The sequence below is a fragment of the Branchiostoma lanceolatum genome, chromosome 3 (assembly GCF_035083965.1).
Source record: "Branchiostoma lanceolatum isolate klBraLanc5 chromosome 3, klBraLanc5.hap2, whole genome shotgun sequence".
Classification (NCBI taxonomy): Eukaryota; Metazoa; Chordata; class Leptocardii; order Amphioxiformes; family Branchiostomatidae; genus Branchiostoma; species Branchiostoma lanceolatum.
Genome location: NC_089724.1, coordinates 12,080,762 through 12,090,595, shown reverse-complemented (window position 1 = coordinate 12,090,595; position 9,834 = coordinate 12,080,762). Strand labels below are relative to the sequence as shown.

The 9,834-nt window shown below is 43.6% G+C and overlaps 1 long non-coding RNA gene across 1 annotated transcript in view; it reads left to right on the top strand.

The window, feature by feature from the left end:
• Positions 1-2,969: 2,969 nt before the first annotated feature.
• Positions 2,970-9,834, top strand: part of LOC136430304 (uncharacterized) — a 28,939-nt gene continuing 22,074 nt past the window's right edge. The window contains exon 1 of the long non-coding RNA XR_010754875.1: positions 2,970-3,066. This is a non-coding gene — a long non-coding RNA (uncharacterized lncRNA). The remainder of the gene's footprint in view (positions 3,067-9,834) is intronic.

The window sequence follows — 9,834 nt, the reverse complement described above, 5'->3', positions numbered from 1 at the left end:
CGACAAGGCAAATCATTACCCTTTTAATGTAACGATTTCAACGGTTATCTTCTGCCGCACGGAGCCTGTTTGAGGCTACTACTAGTACCACCCGCTTGCTATAGGCCGTTTTCCCGGCCACGAGTTCCCCACCGGCCTCCCCCTACAAGCACTTCGTCTCTGTTATCAGCAATAGCCCACTTCACAGAACAGTTTTAACCCTCTTTAACCCGCACTGTGTAACAATCACGCACCGACGAGAAGGGCGTCCGGGTCGGGCCGCGCCTCAACATCAAGTGCGGCGGGCCCCGCATTCCTCACCGGGGAGTTCTGCTGAGGGGTCACGGTGGCGACAGAGGGACTTCACGTGCCGCTCTCATCGAAGGGCTCGTTATGCGGCCACCTAGGAAGTTTTTCTTCAAATCATTTTTCTGTGCACACACACGCGTATCCTATACGAAAGATGCAACTTGATGTTAAGTTCGCACTTTTGCCAACGTCGCATTAACGTTAATTGGGTAACTATAAGAAATACTTTTCAAGTCTTGGAACAGGGTACCACCTGTTTCGTAATGATCGGGATGACGTCAACAAGATCACCTACACAAAACATTCCAACGTCAGCCCCAGGTTTACTTCCTTCATCCCCTGTGTCCGTCCATCAAATAAATAATTACCGATGTATGTCTAGACACAGGAGATGTTATATAAGACCAGTCAAGACGTAGACGTGACATACGTCATTTACATTGGGACGTTGTTGAAGACCTAGCTGACGCTGGGCTCCTGATGCCTTCACGTCTCCTCAGACGATGGGGAAGTCTCCCAGATGGCACGGTTTTGCTGACGATGGCACCTGTTGCCATACCAAACAACTTTCTCTGGAGATCACTTCCCAACTAGCTGTTTGGTAAGGTGACAAACAGTTTGTTGGGGGTACAGATTGATGTTTGGAATCTTCCTTAAAAAGTTTTTCGTTTCACTTTTGTTTGTTTTACTGTATCATTTGATAAGGTTTAAGGCAGTCAAAATTGACAGTTCTGCGTCCAAGTCTTACATACGTCCATACATCATGATTTACATCACCCTTCCGCTTACATAAATGTACCATCCCTGGATACATCAATCACAAAAAAAAGTGGCTCTATCTTAAACGTTTTGTATTTTTATCTTTGCGCATTTGCAGTGCACTTAAATGGCGAGCGCGGGAAGCAAACGCCTCTGTTTTGTATATTTTTCTATCTTCAAAACAGCAGCAATTCTATCACGAGCCTCACATGATATCACCCCGTCGTCCTACAAACGGCAGGTCCCTGCTGCGGCCAGGTGGGGAGTGTTGTTCGCACAGGTTGCCTGCTCCACGGGGCTTAATTTTACAGCAGACGGCTCCGTACTTCCGCCCGGGCACAGTGATGTGGTAAGCCGCTGATGATGGAGACTCTCCTCCGATAGGGCCGGGGAGGGACGGACGGGCTGCAGGACAGACCAATCAGAGCCCCCCTCCCCCTCCTCAAGATCTGTTCTTCTTTTCAATTGGGTGACTTTAAAAAAGCTAGTCGTCTTCCTCGAAGCGCTATATACGTACTTTTGTTTGATCTAAGTAGATTTCTATCCACCAGTCAACAAGCAAACAAAGAGACATCAAATATATATGCACACATACAAACACGCAAGCAAACAAAACAATCCATTTTGCGCGTAAAGTAAAAGTACATCATGTGAAGAAATTAAGATCAAGTGTTTCCGTGCTCTTACTGTTGTCATCTAATTCCTACTGTTGGTTAAGTGAAAACGAAAACTCCGTCCTTGAATCTGAAACATGATATCTGTCATTATGTCAATAACACAATACATCAATAAATATCTAGATCGCCATCGTTAAAATAGTCACAAGTTAGCATCTGTAGACGCATTGCTTACTTTGACAGATATACATCTTCCTACCTGTTTACGGACACGCGCTGTCGACAGGCGGGTCCGAACAGGAGTGCATGTGCCTGTCCGACCCACCGGCATGGTACATACACAGTACATGGAGTCGTGATGGACCGAAGTCTAATGGACATTATGATTAAAAACAACTTAGATTCTCATAAGAAGATTGCCTCAGCAATGTCTTATAAAGGCCAAGTAACTGGGTTCGAATGAACTTGCGTTTTTCAAGCAGCTCATCGCAAAACTGCGAATTAACCCACTAGTATTGGTTAGCGCAAAACCATTTTGTCACCGTTTTTTTTAGTGTTTTCAGTCGATCAAATCGTTTTCATTCGATTCAGTTGTTTTGAATTTTGCTTCATAACTTAGATGTTTTAGGCAAGAAAATTACATCTCGTTCACTTTATTTCGCATAAGCTTTTTAGAAGTTGTGCCATTCTCAAGATTGTTTGACACCTTACATTGGTAGGAACTCTCCCGTCGTCTCCTCATGTAATCTTAGACGGAATCCCTCACTGTAGATGATTGGCGTTCGGAGTAAAAGTTCATAGTGCGGAATTTGGATTCCCGGTCAGGTTTTCCCCGGAGTTGCGTCAGTTCACGGGCGTGCCGTGCGTGCCGTGTCCGCGGCCGACTCACGGCTCAGGTACGGCGTCTGTCTGAAGCGGCAGGGCGCGACGACAGACGCGACATTCTGGAATCCGCACGGTGGTTACTCTATCTGCGCTGAGTCACCAAGTTTCTACCCCACACGAACTGTAGTAGCTGTGAAATATATTTTGTTTTCCATTTGACATATTGACAGGAACTAACACTGTCATATGACGTGTTTACTAGTGGAGAGTGAGGAAACATGATAACGTTATATCTGACAGTTTGACGACTGAGAAAGAAAAAAAATTATTGAAGATGCTTTGGTATGAAACTGAACTAGCCATGAATGTAAAGCAACGTGATATCCCTCCACTGGCATTCTTTCATTGATTTCAGCAATTTCTTGGGATGTAACCAATAATGATGCAGTTCTCTCATATTTCAGTACAGGCGACTAGGAGTACAGTATTTCGTTCAGGCTGAAGCGGACCGAAGTTGAACGTTGCTCCCTTGAGACCTGTATTTTGCGCGTCTGCTTCCGGTTTGGCCTGACGAGAGGTGAGGTGGAGAGGTACTTGATGACAGAGGTCGGGTCTGGTATTTGCCCCGCTAAAATGCAACTTTCCTGATGCCACAGATAGTAGAAGACGGCGGGGGGGGGGGGGGATGCTATGGTGTAGTGATGATACATAGTCATACCAGTGTCATTTTTTCTTGTTTTGGTTGGTTTAAATTTGCCGTTAACAACATTGTGCCACAAAAATTAGAGTCATATTTCATGTGACTGCACTTGTTACTCAAAGAAATTACGCGTTTTCCCTGATTTTCTTGAAACATTTGAACAATTTCGATTCATACGCCAGCCGTCGTCGATATCTTGGGTCGGTGCAGATTTTCCATGCTTTTAATGCCTGGAAATTCTTTCTCTGTCCATTTCTGCTGAGATTGACAGACAGAAACAAGCTGGTGAGGGAACTGCGGCGCGTGGTGTCGCCACATGTGTGTGCTGTCGTGCCGGGGTACCCTGGGTGTCGCAACTGACAAATCAGAACAGCGATTGCACGAGCCTACCGCGTACCGACATCGGAGAAATTACACTTCAGTTTGCCGGGATCTTATGCTGGGATATGACTAAATGACCTGAAATAAAAAAGAGCGGCGAGTTTCGGTAAATGTGGTCGAAATGACGAGCTAGGTATGTGAAATATGCGGTTAAGAATTACGCCGTTCACCGACCGATAAAAAAGATTATTCCAAATGATTAATTTTTACCAGGAAACGTCGATATTTGGTTCAGGAAATTCTTGGAAAGGGTCTGTAGTCCAGTGGCAATCGGGTGTTCGCCCCTCTGAAAAGTACACAGATGAAACCATGCCGCGGGATCGTTTACAATATTTGATCACCGACCAGTCTGTAAATACAACGTGGGTAAAAGGATTTATGGACATGGCGAAATGGCATGTCCCGGTGGGTCTTGTAAATTGCACGGTAAACGTCAAAATACCCGGTAAGCCGGCAGTATTTACTGTGGGTTGTTATGGGCACGTCGGATAACGAGGCTGCTATGGTTTACGTGTTGGTTCTCCTGCTCGAGAGTTCATATTTATTGTAAGCAAGTTATCTGATAAGAAGAACCGAGTTGGTAAATAATTTCGAGATTTCCTTTGAGCCACTCAAGACAAAGTTTCAACATGTTTTCCTGCCGATACGATGATAAGGTGGGTTAGAATGAAATTGTAAACTCCAGGTAAGTTGGTACGAATCACCAGGGGTTTATGGCGCAAAAGTGTAGCAACGTTTATGGGCGGCAATTTTCAGGCTTTAACATTCGACATTAACTGCGTTCGCTTCTCCTGGGCAAACACTGACCCGGACCGAGCAAACACTTCACACAGGAAGCATTAACTACTATTGGTGCGTCATAAACATCGGGAAGGCTATATTAATTTGGTCTGAGGTCAGCAACCTTGGTTAGAAGGGAAGACAGTAGAAACCTTAAAGTTCTCAGAATTGACATGGAGAACTAGCATACCCTCTCCCTACCCCAAATATTCGGGCACGTGTGGTTGTATTTATGCAAATGTACTTTTCTTTTCTTTTATGGTGTAGTTTCGGTCGTTGTAGAGTGATATGAAAAACGCTCGGGTTGTGCAATACGAGAGAGATATTGTGCGCAAGCAACTTAAACTTGAAACAATATAGAAAGAGTTGATGATCAATGTTACCATCCCGTCATTGTCATCGTCGCTCTTGACTGACTAAAACAAATTTTTACTGTGTGATGCTGTCCTTGGAAAACTTTGTGCGCTGAAAGCTGTGAAATCTCAGGCTGCATCAGTCTGGCCTCAAGACTGTACAACTGAGCCAGTGTGTCATGTGTGTTCAGGGGAGTATTTGTGGTGTTTCTGCGCCAGTGTGTCATGTGTGTTCAGGGGAGTATTTGTGGTGTTTCTGCGCCAGTGTGTCAGGTGTGTTCAGGGGAGTATTTGTGGTGTTTCTGCGCCAGTGGCCAGTGTGTCAGGTGTGTTCAGGGGGAGTATTTGTAGTGTTTAACAGGAAGACAGGGCGTCCGGAAATGAGTCCTGTACTGTTAAACCAAACTCAGATGACCAGCACTTACCTGGATATATGACATTATTTAAACAGCGGATCTGTGGCAGCATGTTGAACATCTAGTGGCATCGTTCTTTGTCCAAACCATGCGTGGGTCTGAAGGTTGACTTGTTTTGACAGTGTTGAAAGTGATAACGTTGTTCTTGTGTATCGTCAACCGGATATTTCTGTAAACCTCAACCGGACAGTCCTACTATTGGAACATATTTGCTATGTTTGGTGCTTTGTAGTTGTCGTTATAGTGTGGGGAAGACCCACTTATTGCACATTCATGTCATTGCATTTATCAAGATGTTTTGGCAAGTTATGACAGCAAGTTCACAATTTTTCAGAAAAATGTATTATTTCTTCATTCATCTTCATTTAGGATACCCTCTAAAACCCCTGTCTATGCAGCAATTAGGGAAATGTACAATGTCGAAGTTTGTACCTCTTAAGAAAACTCTTATAAAAAGTTTCTATAACGCGAAAAGTCTTTGCGAAAGTAGAACATAGTTGTGAGGTGGAGACAATGTGCGAAACTACTACCTTTTTTTCTATTCAGGGTTCTATACAGGATATATCTCCGTCAACCAGGGACATGCAACAATCTCTCAAGCCCCCTATTCAGGACCTTCCCACGACCTCCTCCCGACCACTCCCGAACCAAGATCGGTGCTGGGTTGGGAGTAGCCTGGAATTCATCCGGTTCTAGCTTCAGTTCACTCCTCTGATCGCATTCAAGCAGAATATGGCTTTCTCTAATTTGACTTTTTAAGATTCATAGTCGGTTGGTGTATCTTTTAAAGACTAGTAGGCAGCCTCATCGACCAACTACCAACCACAAATGACCTTGCTCATAACTGTCTCCCAACCATGGTCTGGAGAGGGTCGGCTATGTGTGATATGGCCTTTACTGTACTGCATTCATTCACCACAAGTAGCTAGCTCCAGTATCACGTAGAGACACACGGTGTACCGCCTTACCATACCGTACAAATCTTACATGGCATGCCCGTAACTGGTTTTCGTAAATATCAATGGTGTTTATCCAGTCGAAATTGATTAACCCCTGTCAGCTGATTTATGACATCTACAGCAGTGACGAAGTTTTCGTCTTGAGAGAAAAATTTATGGTACGATGATTATATCGGCTACAACGAATTTTTTTTCTAATCATGAAAAAATGCTTTGTGTGAGTAATGACGTTAAAATATTAATGAAACGCGCCATTGTGAATCAAGGTTTCTAAGGAAAATCATTACGTCTTTGCAGCAATTAGTGAAATATGTACAACTTGTGGGAATAATTAATTGATGAACTGCATCGTCCCCATTGTGTCTATGCCTGTAATGTCATTAAACGCCATGCGTGGGTAAGTTTATGACAGTCATCTGGTCATTTTAGCCCATCTTTTTTGGAGACTAAACCTTTACTACTTTCACATAAACACCCCAACCTAAAGGCACGCTTGGTCTGCTCATCTCAGATGCGTCTGTAGCTTTTCTCAATACTTTAGCCTCATGTTCATATATATCATATAACCGTTTCTTACCAATATATGAGATCGGTCGTGACTTTAAACTTGTAGTTTTCGCCTGTGGTATGCGCCTTTCATGGCTTACCATGTAGCGATGTTATTTGGACTGAATTCCTACCGAGCTGAGGCACCAGGCACAATTGTAAGAATGGCACTGATAAATTACATAACATGCACCCTCTTGACCAAATATGAAGACGCTCGCTTGTCGTAGATTTTTCTTTAAAAATTCTTACAACATTCCAGTCAGAAACGTCTATTTTGTTCTTGCCGTTGCTATAACATTGACCTCGTCGAGCCGACACCTACTACATGAAGTATGGAAGTCGAGACGTTTTTAACTTCACGGATATGACAGTCCTCATGTGCCACGTGTCCGTACTTGTCGCCTGCTATCTGTCACCACGTTAAAGTGCGCAGCAATTATCACTCTCTGTCCGCTGGGGAGATACCGATCCTGTGTCCCCGCGCCGGTCCCTTGCGTATGTTAATCAGAGTAAAATAATCCTACGGGGGCATACCTCCCCTCTCCCGACCGGCTACCGCGGGAGGCAGCGCCCAGGTATCACCCGTATCACCCCTCTCTCACGCCGCCGCCCGGATAGGTTTTCAAAGTCCATGCCGGGCACACTGACACCCGTTTTCGGTCTTTCATCGCATCTTGGAAAAGTGCCGGTCTGGGGTAGGGTTTCCCCGGACAACAGAGGACAACACGGGCAGGCACGGCGCGGCGCGGCTCCGCGGGGCTGGGGTGGCGTCGACGGGAATAATTCTCATTAGAAACCTGCAGATTATTTTTTCTCTGACAGAAAACTAACGTCAGGTCAAACCACAGAACCTTCTCATCTTTCCTCTTCTAAATGTACATGTTAAGCAGAACTGTGACGAGATGTTCTGTGATTCGAATAACGGCACTGTTATACCAATTTCCTGTGGAATTTATTTCTATAATGAGCTTTGTGAAAGTTCAGGAAAATGCCTGCTGGCGAAGGTACATGTCTGGGGACATGTTGTTAAGGTCAGGTCGATATGGAGGACATATGTGCCGCTAGTATCACAATCATGCGACGTTTGCTTGCAAATGGTGTTTCCTGTAGTTGTGCTTTTGATTAGTGTTCTGTATTGTATTGAGGTTTTATGAAATTTCGCGTTCTGATTGCGAATAACGACAAAAGTATATCTTCTGATTGAAAATACAGAAAGTAATGGACATTTAATGGAGCAATTATCTGCCTTCAAGTCTAACAAGTACTGACCGAAAATCTTAGCAAGCAGCTGCACATATCTAAATTTCCATATAAAAAAGTGAAACTTTTTCCACTGTTACTAATATATTATTCCTATTTATCACTTGAATTAATTTTGCAATTGTATCCCATATTGTTGTAGACATAGCAAAAACGTCAAATGTAAACCACAGCTAAGTTGACTACCCGTCCAGTACCCGTGCTGTCCCGGCGTCTATGTGCGCTTCCCGCCCTGCACCTGCCGCGGTGTTTGGAAGTAAACGTCTTTACGGGTCGCTAAAAGCGGGAACGGTTATACACGCATCGGGCAAAACTTTAACATGATTAGAATGATCTAATAGGAGAAATCAGTAAATCTGAAGTTTATCTTAACAAAGCCGTTTTTAAGAGAGGTATGGGTAGTAGCTTTCCCCCAAGTTATAAGCATGCACATTCGACAATTCCTGCCTACTGTTTTCTCTACATACGGCGATGTGGCCAATCGTAATTTTGAATTTTGGAGAAAAACGTTTTAAAGTTGAGACACTTTAATTTCACGTTTTAGAGTTGAGATACTTTACTTCCACTACAATCATGCGGAGTTTGGTCAGAATTTTACCAACTTTTTCTCTTCACGAAAAGAACATACGAGCAGTTTTCTAACGCAGGCTTGAAGTTGTAGTAAGCTAATATACATTAAGTTTATCGTTTGATTTCTACCTTCCATGTGGAGGACGATTTGAAATCTTGAATTGTGAGTCATTAGATATGCGTAAAGCTTTAGACGCCTCGTTCACATTTTCATGAAGCATTAAAACATTTTGATGGTGCAAGACTTGCATTCTCCTGTGTTTTGAGCCACAGATCATTAGAGTTGTGTGTTGTTTTATCAGCAGCGAGTGCGCTTTCAATATACATGTAAATAGTTTCCAAGTACTGTATGACTCAGAGGAAATTTCCGAATCCATGATTTAAAGCAAAATGTTTTGAATAATCCCGGTATGCTATATGTGTGTTGTTTGCCCCCTTTTATCTCTCGTAGTCAAATGAATTTTGCGAACCTGTAGTTCAAGGGTACTGACATGGCGACAGCGTCGGGAGACTGTGAGAAGAACCAGCACACCCGCGGTACCGACCAGAAATGAGCATTATAAACACTTTACTATTAATCAGAACCCAGCACTCTTCCTGGTGGTTTTGTAGCTTTCACTAGGGAGGAGTAGACCATAGACACAGGCGGGAGAATATCACAAGCTTTTGGACTTAACGCAAGGAGGGAAAGGCGAAAGGAATTGATTGCCGGTTCACTGCGACATCGGTGCCAGGGCAAGTGCCGCCGCATGTTTTCAAAACACCCCCAGTTTCATGAAGTATAAGCAGTACTAAATACATGCAAATGGAACGTTTTGATTTTTCTCTACCAAACCTTCGTTCTCTTCTAGGGAGTTTAGATTCATGGTCACGACTTATTCCATAATAGAATGTTTCAACAGATCTAAAAAGGCTCACGCACCGCATGTTACGCGCGTGGCTCACCATCTACACCACACATTTTCACAGTTCGAAACAAATTCTCAGCCTTAAAGTAATTTCTCTCTAACGATTACGAAATATTTCAAGGAGGATTAGTTGTAACAGATTGGGCTTAAAGTAAATGGAGACGCTCGGTGGGGGCTTCTTTAAAACTTAAAACTTGCCTCAGTTCTGGTGCAATTTTGTTTTAAGTCTCCCAACATGAAGCTAGAAATTACTTTCACACTAACTTGGACGTGAAAATCGTGAATCAAAGGCAGTCCATTGAGCTCATAGCCCCCATAGTCCAACCATGGAACAAGAAGATTTCCGTTTGTTTAACCACCTCTGAGCACAGGTCTGCCATGACAAAATCGATTTCTGTCATCAAAGGTGTTTTACTTGGCGAAGATCAAAGACAAATCTCACACGGACTCTGCAATACTACTTAGTATT